Genomic DNA, 14,096 nt, shown 5'->3' on the forward strand with positions numbered 1-14,096 from the left:
TGTGTGTGTGTGTGTGTGTGTGTGTGTGTGTGTGTGTGTGTGTAAGACAGAGACAGAGAGGCAGAGACAGAGAGAGGGAGGTTTCACTGGCTGGCCTAGATCTCTCAATGTAGACCAGCCTGGTCTCAAACTCACAGGGATCCACATGCTTCTGCCTCCCAAGTGTTGGGACAAAAAGTGTGCGCACCCAGCTAATAGCCCCTACCTGCTATCCCAAGTAATAGGGAGGCTGAGGTAAGGTGAACACTGTAACCCTGGGCTAGATAAGGAGCTTTTTCTTCAGTAGTCTGAACTATAGAAGATGATTATGTCTCAAAAACAAAACAAAAACAAAAAAAAACAAAAAAACAAACAAAAGTAGCTGCTGATCACTAAAATAATAAGCAACCTGTTTTTAACTGAATTAATGTTAAAATAATTTAACAATAACCACAACAGAAAAAGTAGAGAAAAATATATAACAATAAAAACCACTCAGCACCACAAAAGACTAACTACTTTTAAGGTTTCATATTTCTTTTCAGCCTAGGTTATGGTAATTCTTTGCAGTCTTTAGTGTACTTTCTAATAACCTCCCGATTTTAAAACATATAGGGGTATAACCTATGTGTGTGTGTATATATATGTATATATGTATATATATACATACTCCAGCTCGATTCTTGTATCATCCATTCAATATTATATTGTGAGCATTATTCTAAGTCATTAAGTCCCCTTCCCAATAAAAGACAGTGCAGCTTCCACTATACTTCTCCTCCATGAATATCCCTCATTTATATAGCTCTTCTCTTATTATTGAACTGTTGGCTTGCTCCAGTTTGTCACAACTAGAAATACTCCTTAATAAATGAGTATAATTTTGTTTAGAATTCTGATTTATTTTTATGATAGCTTTGTAGAAAAAAAATGAACAGGAGATTCAGATTGCTTTTTTCTTGATATCTATTGGCAAATCTTCTGTCAGTGTTCTATCAAGACCCTTCTATAAGTGTGACCTAGGACACATTTGAACAACAACTGGAGCAGTTATATGATGAAATCAACAGTAGAAAATCCTAAAAAAAAATTGATAAAAGTTTTCATTTAGATTTTTTGAATGTCTATAAGATAGTCAAATACTTAATTTTATATAAAGTGGTAAAAGACCAAAACTAAAAGGTGACCTCAAAGAAGTCGAAATGAATAGAATATTATTTACCAGGGTCTGAGAAGGAGGTGGAGGAGGGGTAGAGAAAGAAGAATACACAGGCAGCTGGACAGGAGGAAGAACTTGTAGTCTATATGTAGCACAGTAGGAGAGTTATATATGCTCATTGAGTATTTCTAAATACCTGAAATTTTAAAATATTTTTCAACCTAAAAAAAAAGATAGATATCTGTATTAGTCAAAAATCTCTAGGGGTATAAAATGTATAGAATGAGAGAGAGGGAGGAGGATGCATTAGAGGAGCTTACAGGCTATGGTCCAGCTAATCCACCAATGGCTGTCTACCAAAGGAAGGTTCAAGAATCCAGTAGTTGATCAGTCCATGAGGCTGGATGTCTCAGCTGATTGTCAGTATATGACAGAGTCCTGAAGAAGCAGGTTCCAGTGCCAGAGAAGGAATGAACTTTCAAGCAAGAGCAAGGAGGCAGATAGCAAGCGTCCTTCTTCCATGTTCTTTATCTAGGCTGCCAGCAGAAGGTGTGACCCAGATTAAAGGTGGATCTTCACCTCAAAAAAAATCCAGATTAAAAGTGGGTCTTCCCACTTCAAATGATTTAATTGAAAAAAAAAAAAAAAACCTCACAGGCTTATCCAGCCACTTGTGTTTTAGTTCATTCCTGATATAGTCAAGTTGATAACCAAGAATAGCCATCACAATGTCTAAGATAATAGACATACCAATTTCCAAATCTAATCATTACACAGAGTGTGCAGGCATTGAAAGAGAAAAGGGGTGTGGCTCTGAGAGAATACTTACCTAGCATGAAGAGGGGGCCCTGAGTTCAAACTCCTGCATTGCAAAAGAAAGGGAAGAAAAATGAAGAGGAAAGGTGGGTAAACCTAAAGGAAGGAGAGGAAAAGAAGTCAGGGGAGAAAAGCAAGTAGAGAAGAAAGGCAGGAGGAATAGAATAGGTAGAGGGGGAAGGGAGGAGGTTAGCTCTACAAATTACTCTCCAAAGCTGCCTATGTCCACTTGAGAAATCATCTGAGCAAACATGTGAAAGATCTGTATGATAAGAACATCAAGTCTCCGAAGAAAGAAATCGAAGATCTCGGATGGAAAGATCTCCCATGCTTTTGAATTGGCAGGATTAATATAGTAAAAATGGCCATCTTGCCAAAAGCAATCTACAGATTCAATGCAATCCCCCATCAAAATTCCAACTCAATTCTTCATAGAGTTAGAAAGAGCAATTCTCAAATTCATTTGGAATAACAGAAGACCCAGGATAGTAAAAAACACCATTCTCAATAATAAAAGAACTTCCAGGGGAATCACCATGCCTGACCTCGAGCTGTAAACTGCATGGCACTGGTACAGTGACAGGCGGGTTGATCAATGGAACAGAATTGAAGACACAGAAATGAACCCTCACACCTATGGTCACTTGATCTTTGACAAATGAGCTAAAATCATCCAGTGGGGAAAAAAGGACAGTATTTTGAACAAATGGTGCTGGTTCAACTGGCGGTTAGCATGTAGAAGAATGCAAATTGATCCATTCTTATTTCCCTGTACAAAGCTCAAGTCCAAGCAGATCAAGGACCTTTATATAAAACCAGAGACACTGAATCTAATAGAAGAGAAAGTGGGGAAGAGCCTCTAACACATGGGCACAGGGGAAAAGTTCCTGAACAGAACACCAATGGCTTGTGCTCTAATAGCAAGAATCAACAAATGGGACCTCATAAATATGGAAACCAAGTGTGAAGCAGAGATGAAAGGAATGACCATCCAGAGACTGCCCCTCCTGGAGATCCATCCCATATATAGTGACCAGATCCAAACAGTATTGTGGATGCCGGGAAGTGCTTCCTGATGGAAGCCTGATATGGCTGTATCCTGAGAGGCTCTGCCAGAGCCTGACAAATACAGAGGTGGATGCTCACAGCCAATCATTGAACTGAGCTTGGAGGGGGGGGGGTCACTGATGGAGGAGTTGGAGAATGGACTGAAGGAGTGAGGGGGTTTGCAGCCCCATGGAGAGAGCAACAGTATCAATAGGCCAGACCTCCCAGAGCTCCCGGAGACTGGAGCACCAACCAAAGAGTACACATGGAGGGATCCATGGCACTGTTCACATATGTGGCAGAGAATGGCCTTGTTAGACATCAGTGGGAGGAGAGGGCCTTGGGCCTGAGGGTGTTCAATGCCCCAGTGTAGGGGAATGCCAGGGCAGGAAGACAGGAGTGGGTGGGTAGTTGGGGGAGCACCCTTACAGAGGTAGGGGGAGGGGAGATGGGATAGGGGGGTTCCAAAGGAGAAACTTGGAAAGGGGAAAACATTTGAAATGTAAATAAAGAAAATATCCAATAAAAAAAAGAGGAAATCATATTAACCTATGTAATAGACAGCTGGTTACCCTCTATTCTTTCCAACATTATTAACTCAATGCCAATCATAATCAACAAAGAGCCAGACAAAAATCTCAATCCCTTAGTTCCTCTGGCTGCTAGAAGTAAACCCATGACAGGCCTGCTGGGTATTTACTGTCAGGTATATACAGTAAGTGGGGGTATCCTGAGAGGCCTTTTAGGAAAGTTCCTAAGAGAAGGTGGGAACAGATATCGACAGAAGGCTGGCAAGCACTGGATTTTAGCCTTCCCATCTTTACTGGAAGGAAAGACTACAGCCAGCAAAGTTCTACCATCCGGCTCCAGAACAAGGAATGAGGACAAGAATCATAGCCCAGCACAGTAGTGCAGAGAGCTGGGGGCAGTGCAACCTGAAAGTCAAAGAAGCGCTCAACTCCAAGGAGAGTCTGGTTCCACACTTATTTTACTTGGAAGAAAAATAGTCCCCTAATCTGTTTGGTCATTGATTCTGATGGTTACTTACAGGTGAGCCTAATCCTAGCCTGACACATCACCTGCTGGATACTTCAGAAAGATAAAAGCATATGTAAGTGGCAGTCATTATTTGACTCATTTAAATACTCACTGATTCTCTCATACAATCGATACCTATTGAGCATCTGTACTGGGTGACAAAAACTCAGAAATAAATAAGACCCAGCACCAAGTCTAAAGGAGACAACGAGGCAACTAAAACAACATTTAACAATCCCTAGGACATGGAAAGAATGGGGCCCTAGCGGCATGTCAGAAAACCCTTCACCCAAATGTGAAGAAGTCAATGGGATAGATCCGAGAAGGCGTCCCAAGGTGATGGACAAGCCTAGAGGGAGGAGAGGGAAGGTGTGCTTCAGGAAGGTAAGGTCGACCACAGAGGCTGAAACACAGCATGGCAGAGGTGGGATGGAGCAGCTTTCTGCTGGGGACCCACTAAAGTATAGGCTATGTTTTCTCAGCTAGACTAGACAATGAATTCCTTTATTACATTTTCATCACATTAAGGACTAAAATAGTGAAAAACTAGTCAAAACCCATCATTTCTCCTTAATTTTCTACCCCTCCGAGTGTCTGGTATCACACTAAGGAGTCACTGACTCTCTTGCAGCTCTCTGCCTTATGGTGTGGTTCTTACCCATCCAGGACCCCAGAATTGGTAGGGCTTTCTCAACAATAAAGTAGCCTCTAGAGAAAGTCTGCCTTCTGGGTAACTGACAGTACAAGAACTGGGCTGGTTTAAAAAAAAAAGGGGGGGGTGTTCAGATCACATTTAACACTAGGAAGAATAATAACACTGAATATTTAAAAACAGGAGTATGAATTGGAAAACCAAGAGAACCAGTCTATGAATCCTTACAATGCAATGCAGAGATGGAGACACCGTTTAAGAAAGATGAAGTCAAAAGGCTCAAGCAGGCAAGCAGGAATGAGAAGGTAAAGAGTAAGCTTGGATTTCTGGCCTTGTGACCTGTGCTGGCTAGTTTTATGTCAAGTTGACATAAGCTATAGTCACCTGAGAGGAACCTCAACAGAGAAAATGCCTCCATAAGACTGAGCTGCAGACAAGCCTTTAGGGCAGTTTCTTAATTAGTGATTGATGGGAGAGGGCCCAGTCCAATGGGGGCATGGCTGCCTCAGTAGTGGTGCTGGGTTCTATAAGAAAGCAGGCTGAGCAAGCCATGAGGAGTAAGTCAGTAAGCAGCATCCCTCCATGGCCTCCATCAGCTCCTGCCTCCAGGTTCTGCCCTATTTGAGTTCCTGTGCTGACTTCCTTCGGTGATGAACTATGATGTAGATGTGTAAGCCAGATAAAGCCTCCCTCCCACCCCCGCCCCTTTCCCAGGATGCTTTTGGTCATCGTGTTTCACCACAGCAACAAGAATCCTAGCTAGTACAACACCTATAAGAGAGGAAAGAAGAACACAGGAGGTACACCCTGTGCTCTGCAGAAACAGGCTGGCTTGAATCCTGCCTCCACTGATAGCTCTGTGGCCTCAGGAAACAGCTTGACTGTGTGTGTGTGGGTTCCCTGCCCTGCAGAGTAATGGCAAAGATAACAGAATTTATCTTAGGATTTGCAGAAGAATTACCAAAAGCTTCTAAACACTGGTTTGTAACATGGGAGATGCCAAGAAAATGTTAGAAACACTAGGCTGATAGATGGCGGCGCCTCTTGCTGAGTTGGGAGACTGACAGGGCCACAGATCCAGGCGAGGACAATGACTGGCTCTGGATGTACGTCTAGATTGGACCAGCTAGTAAGTGGCTGGGAGGAGGGACAGAGCTGTGAGAATGGGACACACCTTGATACAGATTAGTGTCAGGGGGTGGCATCCAAGGAAGGATATAGCAAACACAAAGAAATGGGTACTGAAAAGGAACTTGGAGGCTCCTGTAGGCAAAATGTGGGGGGCTGGGAGTGTAGGTCAGTGGTGAAATACATTCTCATCATGTGTGAGGCCCAGGCATCTGTCCACAGTTCAAACTACAGAAAGACCAAAGCTTAGGAAGTTAGGGATGGACAGAGGGATAAGACTGAAAGACAGAGAAAGACATGCAAACACCAATCCCAATAAGAATACACTTAAAGACTTAAAAAAAAAAAGTTAGTAATATTGAGATGAAGGAGGCATCACTCTAAGGAACCATCATAGAGACTCCACACAGCTGGGCAGTGAGGGGTGGGGCTCCCCGGGACCACTGTTTAAATGATTTGTATAAGCTACTTAGAGCAAATGCTTAGGAAACTTCTAAGTTTACAAGGGTTAAAAAAAAAAAAAAAAAAAAAAAACAACTCTTTTCACAGAGAAACTGTGGAGAATAAGTCTCGGGAAAACAACAACAAAAAAAAGAGTAATCTGAGTAGATTTGAGAAAAAAAAATCAAACTTTTCAAGGAAAGAAATCAAACACGGTTGACTTTTATGAAAAAAAGAGTCCAAATTGCTGTTTGCAAATAAAGTGCTAGCCCCTCGGTTTCTGTTACCAGGCCCAAAGAAGCCATGCACACGGTGTTGGCTCTGGAGCTGGAGGAGGACAGATTCCTGCCTAGCCTAGACCACAGCTATGAGAACTATTTGGGAGAGCTGACCTGACTGCTGATAACTGGGTCACCTGAAACCAGCCAAACTGCTGGCAGGGCGTGAGGTCAGAGGTCACTGAGTCCTAAGGCCCTGTGAGGGGGAGTGTTTGTTTTTGTTTTCATTGCTGGGTTTAGTGTTTTGTTTTTGTTTAAGGGGGTGATTTGGGTAAGCCTGTGAACAAGCTCTGAAAGGCTGAGAACCCCTAATCCACCTGCTCAGGGGACCAAGGGCAGGAACATGTGTGACTTCAGCAACAGCATAGCTATCAATAGGTCTAGGGCCAGGCTCCAACCTGCCCTGGAATTAGCAGGATGGCTCATTAACACAAACTGGACTCTGCCCTAGGGGTTTCTGACTTAACCCCAAACTGTGTGTCTCTAACAAGTTCCCACTAAGGATGATGGGGCCCAACTGAGGCCAAAGTGTAGAAAACTCCTGTCATGGAGATGTTAGAGATGTTCTCTAAGTGTGACAGGAGCACTCACACACCCAAAAGATAAGGTGTTTCAAAACCTATGCTGAAAATAAAACAGGTGCCAGGTGTAGTGGCTCACACCTGTAATCCCAGCACTTAGACTTCCATGAGTTCAAGGTTACCCTGAGCTAGTGAGTGAAATCCTGTCTCAAAACAGACAAAAACCCAGAAAAGTAAACAGCACACATAATCAAACATAAATGTTCTAAACTATTCAGGTCTCTTAGAAAAGACTTTAAATGCTAGGAACAAACCAAACAGCAGGGAATGAAATTATGAAGCTTATAAACTGTATGAAGAGACAAAGGTGGCTAAACAAACAAATACACTTCAGGCACAAAAGAAGATTCAAACCTAAGAGATTATAAAGAGGTATGTGCAAATAAAAATGTTTAAACTTCAGACTTATGGTTTTCAGGTTTTTTTATTTATTTGTTTGATTTTTGGTTTTGTTTGTTTGTTTTTTGTTTTTAATGTAGCTGCCTGTCTACGCAACCATAACTCATTTTAGAAGATCCTTTAGTGTTATTTACTTAGAAAACTCTAGTCCCAAACAACTCTTGAAGACAGATTGTTGTTGATTTTTTTTTTTTTTTTTTTTTTTTTTTGGTTTTTCGAGACAGGGTTTCTCTGTGTAGCCCCGGCTATCCTGGAACTCACTTTGTAGACCATGCTGGCCTCGAACTCAGAAATCCACCTGCCTCTGCCTCCCCAGTGCTGGGACAGATTGTTGTTGAAATCATCTTTTGCAGTGGCCTCCCACTGGTTCACACGGAGCCTGAGAAACCTCAGAGGCCTTCCCATCACCCACGCTGCGTGACTCGCATCCCCAGCATGCTAGCACCAAGGCTGCACTCCAAGGCCGCTCTAACTGCTACTCTCTCATTTAGACACTCTTAACCCTCGAATAGTGTATTCAAATATGTAGTTCTCTCACAACAGCTCAGAAGATCTGCAATTGCCTCTGTCTGCTTGCTATTTGTCTTCCTGTTCTGAGAACATCCGAAGTTCATAACAGATGAATTCTGCTGACGGCACCTCCTCAGGACGACCCCGTGTGCTTTATGCTGTGCTGCCTGGGTGCTTTAAAGTCCACTTTCAGATCAGTTTACCATTTGTGTTCCTGCTGTGCACCTTCAGAGTCTGTGATCTTTTCCTCCCAAGACATGCGTGTGAATGTTAGATCCCTTCATCACCCCAGTCACTGTTACTCCTACAACATAACACTGTTCCCTCTGACTTCTAGGTAGCCCACCAGACTTGAAGCCTTATCTATTATAATATTTGTTCTCATGTCTCATATTCTCTTTGTAGCTCCCAATGTCCTCCTGACCTTGACCAAAAAATCAAAAACAAAACACTTCATTTCTAAAAGTACAATACTTAGAGTATAACCATTAAAACAAAACACACTATTAAGAATCATTCTTTCAAAAAATATTGCCTACTGGATCCAAGAGGCGAGAACAGGTTCCAAACAATGTCTCTGCAGGTGAACCGCTGGGGAGGGAGGGATCCAGGGTTTGGACAGGATTCCTTGGTGCCCAGTCCTTACCGTCATGATGTTGAGTCCACGTAGGCCCTGGAAACTAGTATTTTAAACCATCAAAGGATAACAGAAGATAGACTTGCAGGGATAAAATGAAAACAGTTTCCTAACAAGGCAACTGCTTCATTTCATGTTAATATTTCCTTTCATTTGAAGGGCTTGAAGCAGTCACAAGATCTCAGGACAGCAGAAAGAAAACATCTGTCTTTTCTGAGCATAAGCAGAGCCCAACCTCAGCACAACGTCACTGAGAGAGGCTGCACTGGATGCTCAGTATGGCACAGCATGGGTTCCAGGGGCCTTCGCTGCCACCCTGTAAGTCTCTGCCCTAGATTTACTAGGCCATTTGAAAAGTAGATGTTTAATACAACTTAATATGTAGCATCTAGATGAGAAATTTATATGTCCATTTACATCCAGGAAAAAGCATTTCCGTTTCTAATGTAGCCATAAAGTTCAAATATTTTATTCAATCTTACCCAATTATATCTTTAATTTGACCTTATAAGTTATTCAGAAATACAATCTTTGTCAAAATAACATGATAAATTACAGCATTCAAAGCAGAAATCAAGTAAATATAAAACAGATATGTCTAGGTATATATACATGTATATGCACACACACACACACACACACACGNGCGNGTNNATATATATATATATATATATATATATACACACATATATACATATGCATGCATGCATACATACATGCACACATACACATAAAAGTTTGGTTTTGTCCTTTATGAGGTGTCGATGTTTAGTGACACTGACAAAATGCTGATTCCCGCCGGGCAGTGGTGGTGCATGCCTTTAATCCCAGCACTTGGGAGGCAGAGGCAGGCAGATTTCTGAGTTCGAGGCCAGTCTGGTCTACAGAGTGAGTTCCAGGACATCCAGGGCTACACAGAGAAACCCTGTCTCAAAAAAACAAACAAAAACAAAACAAAACAAAACAAAAAAATAGCTGATTCCCATCCCTTGTCATGAAGGAATCTAGTAATCTGAACTGAAGGATTGAACCCAGGACCTCAACCATGCTAAGCATTCTCTCTACTACCAGCNCTGTAATTTGAAACTTAAAATGTGTATTTTAACAAGCACTCTGATAACGTTTGGAGAAACATTCCAGAACACCTGCAGGGAGTCATTTATAAGAGGCAAATTAAAAAGGCTAAGAGGTATACAGCATAACAGAGTTTGGATATCATCTTATTTAACCTGATTAATAAANTAACATTTCTATAACCATGACAGATTGATTGATCTTAATAAGAANGAGTAACAATATTTATAAGACAAATAAATAATGTTTCTCTGTAAATGACATGGCCTAATCACTTTTTTTTTTTTTAACAATATCATCACTGTTTAACCACACACTCCATTCTGGGGTTTCAATTACACACAGAGACAACAAAAAGGAAAACTATTTGCCTTATATTATTTCTTCTTTTTGGTTTTAGTCAACATAATAGTGTTTCTACTTAGCCAAAAGCATTTCCTTTGTTTCTCAAATACAGTGCCACAGTGCTGACAGATGCCTCCACAGAAAACAGGATGCCTAAAAGAATGTCACAGGGGGCGGGGGAGTAGGAGTGGGAGTGGGGAGGTGGGGTCCAGAATGCATTCCCAAAGAAATGTTTCATAAATATTTGAGTAGAAAATAGAGTATAAATTCTCAAAAACTCTGTTTTGAACGTGATAATGTTCACCTGGATATGCAGATATATTCAAGTAGAGTTGATTTTAAAACTATTTTATTAAATATAACTGGATGCATACCAATAGTAACCCCACAAAGATCCTAGTTTGCTTCCTGTTGATATGATAAGGACCATGACCAAAAAGCCACTTGGAGAGGAAGCTTTATTTCATCTTACAGCTTACAGTCTACCAACTGAGGAAGCCAAGGCAGGAACCCAGAGGTAGGAACTGAAGCAGAGACCACAGAAAAGCACTGCTTACAGATCCACCCCATGGCTTGTTTTTCCTATAAACTGAAGGACCACCTACAACAGCTGGTACTACTCACAGTGGGCTGGGCCCTGCCACATCAATCATTAAGCAAGAATATGCCCCATGGGCCAGGCTGTTCTGATGAAAGCAATTCCTCAGCTGAGGTTCCCCCTCCCAGGTGACTCCCAAGAGTCTCAAACTAACAAGCAGTAAGAAAAACATTACCTGTGAATGCTTTCTTCAGTAGCACACTGTTGGGTTGTATTTGTTCGATTCACCTTTCAGAGGAACACAAAGGACTTCTCTAACATTTGGTTCTGTCCGAAAACCACCAGAAGACTCAAAATCTACAGAAAGGAAGGAAATGCCTCGTCATCACTAATAATAAATTGCAAATACAAGCCTACATTCCTTCTATTTGTGTACTGGCTGAGGTGTCCTTGAGTCACATTTGTCTTTATCATAAAAATAAAAACATATGGGGAAGTCTCAGAGACATTGTCATTGTTCTTGGTGGCCTCCCTGAACTAGGCAGTAAGACCCTATTGCGGAAGATAGCACACCTTATGATGGCAGGGCATGGAGAAAATAAGCTGAAACTGAGCGGCAAGCTTTCTCCCTGCTGGCTGTCTTTCATAGTACCAGAAGATGCTATGTAGGCCACCTAGGTAAAAAAAGACATCAATACTCTTACCCTGTGGAGGACCCTATGAACTACAGTACTGACCTGCCAATAAGATACGCCCACTAGTGCAATAATGGCATGATGGAGATGGAGGTAACCAACCGCTTTCTAATTGGATTAGGGACCCTCTCCATAGGAGGAAAATGATCCCTGGTTCTGCAAACCTACTCAAAAGCCCACGGCTGGGGAGGTAACAGGCTTCATAGGAGAACATATTATTGTTGTTCTCCTACACGGACATGTTGTCAAATGGTCTTCAAACATTTATGGTCATACCTGTCTTTCTTACTTTTTCGTGTTGCTATGATAACATACCCTGGCCAAAGCAACCTAAGACAGAAAGAAAGGGTTTTATTTTGGCTTACAGTTTCAGGATATAATCTATTATGGCCAGAAAGTCACAGGCCAACTAGTATCAAGAGGCCAACTGGTCACACTGCATGCATAGCCAAGCAATGACTGTGCTCAGCTCATGGTTTCTTCTTATAGTCTAGATCCCCAGCCCAGAGAATGATGCTACCCACAGTGGATGAGTCTTCCACTTCAATTAACCTAGTCCAAATAATCCCCACAGGCGAGCCCAGAAGTCTCTCTCTCAGGAGATTCTAGAACAAGTTGATAACTAAGATTATCCATTCCAACATCCATAGGTCAGAGATGTTTCCTTTGTAGTGGTCAATAGTTAACGCAGAGACTCATAACTGGTAAACAAGCTGATAATGACTGTTGACTGCTTCACCCTAAATGAGACATCTATCTCTATCACCCTCATCCGAGGCTCAGAGAACATCCCGAAAAAAGATGCAAAAAGATACAGATGTAGAGAGGTGCCATGAACTGCTGTCTCCTAGACATGGCATGACCACTGCACTCAAGATCACAGGAGCTGTGGTTACCTATACAAGACTTACAACAACAACAGCAACAACAACACTCTGAGTCCATCAGCATGCCACTGTGGATGAATAAAGGGTTGGTGAGGCTTAGTAGGAGGAATGGGCAATTCATAGCTGCTGGGGAACTGGAAGCCAGTTTTCCTCAGTGCTATAGCCACTATTAAGTTCACAGTTCAACTAGGAACCCCATGCACACACTCACAGAAGCAACCATAATACTTTTTTTTACGTCAAGAAGGTAGCTAGGGACTTGTTAGGAAGGAAAAGTCATAGAGAGTGGGAGCAGTATAAAGATGGTAAAGGGAGATATTGTGATCAAAGCGCATTATATGCACATATGAAAAGTCGAAAATAAATATTTTTAAGTTTTTAAGTAAGTAAAAAGTATTATTTTTATTTCAAAATGTGAATACTAGCCAAAAAGTAGGAAGACCCTGCTAGGCAGCAGAAAGCAAAAAATTCTTCCATCTTCAAAATTATTTTCATTAGTTATATCTACAAGTATGTCTATGTGAAGGAAAGTTATGTGTGTGCAGGGCCCACAGAGGCCAAAGGTGGGCACTGGCTCTCTTAGAGCTGGAATTACAGGTGTTTGTGAGATGCCTGAAGAGGGTGGGGACCCAACTCAAGTCCTCTGTAAGAAGAGCAAGTGCTTTTTAACCTGTAAGTCATCTCTCCAACTCTGACTCTTCCACCTTGTTATAAAATATTGTGTTACAAAATAATTACATATTGCTTTCAGAAGAGAATTAAAAACAAATGTAGCTAAACAAATCCACACCATAAATCAATAGCATCACTAATATGACAATATGAAGTCAAAAGGGGATCAAAGTAATTTTTCTGAAAAACTTTCAAAAAAATGTGCAATATCCCCAAAATGTCCCCTAGTACTTATCTAGATAAAAAAGATTGAAAATTTAACTTTTGCTCACCCTGGCCAAAGTCTGCTCTGTTCTCAGACATGTATCTATCATCAGGCCTAACAAACAGGCGAGTCTTACAACACAGACACATGACTCCATCCCTGGTGTGCAACAAATAGACTGGAGGTATCCAAACAGAAATAAGAGTATCTAACATGGCAAACCCCAAATACTTGGAGATGTGGAAGGTGAAACTAGTATAAACACGAGGTAAAAGCACAGACTTATCACTCAGCATCACAATGGATGAAAAGCTGGAGGAAATTTGCAAGTAAAACCATTTTTAAGAAAATAGGAAGTACTGTAATTTTAATAAAGGAAAACATGTAAATGTCCAGTGGAAGAGAAGTAGTCAACTACACCTGTTACTACAATAATTTACCTGTTAGTGATTAGTAGGTTTGATGCATTTATAATGAGAAGAGCAAATGGCACTTGTACTATAGAGAAGGAAGACATTCACTCCAGCACTGGGGAGGCTGAGCCAGGAGGCTCATGAATAGGAAGTCAGCCTGGAACTACACATGATGGAAGGAAGGAAGGGAGGGAGGGAGGGAGTCAGGCAGGTCAAGTTAGGTATTGGGCTGTAATCACCTATGACCACAGCTACTCATAAACACGGCAGGGAGGGGAAGTCATGTTTTCTTGGTATTGGGTATACTATTTCCCATCTCTAGGCAGGTTAAGCTAAGAATCCAAGTCAGAGAACAAATGCATCCTCCCCATAGCTCTGTATACTGAAAATTGTCCAAGATCGTAAACCACTTATTGACATCACCATTTTTCTGCAATAGCCCAATATAAAAGATCACGTCCTAGAACTTCCTAGAACGTCTTTGTATAACCTACACAGACATAGCTTCAAAGTACGAATTGTAGTACCTCCTTTGGCTATAACAAAAGGAAAGGGGGCTAACATGACTTTAATCCTCAAAACTGGACACACTTTGGCATAAC

At 41.5% G+C, this 14,096-nt stretch overlaps 1 protein-coding gene across 1 annotated transcript in view; it reads right to left on the reverse strand.

Annotated features, from left to right (window-relative positions):
• Nucleotides 1-14,096, reverse strand: part of Fam160a1 (family with sequence similarity 160 member A1) — a 224,331-nt gene that overhangs the window by 147,171 nt on the left and 63,064 nt on the right. Inside the window, exon 2 of the mRNA XM_029537207.1 lies at nucleotides 10,858-10,979. The gene's annotated coding sequence lies outside the window, so the exon portion shown is untranslated. The remainder of the gene's footprint in view (nucleotides 1-10,857; nucleotides 10,980-14,096) is intronic.

Source organism: Mus pahari, chromosome 4 (genome assembly GCF_900095145.1).
Source record: "Mus pahari chromosome 4, PAHARI_EIJ_v1.1, whole genome shotgun sequence".
In the NCBI taxonomy this organism is placed as follows: Eukaryota; Metazoa; Chordata; class Mammalia; order Rodentia; family Muridae; genus Mus; species Mus pahari.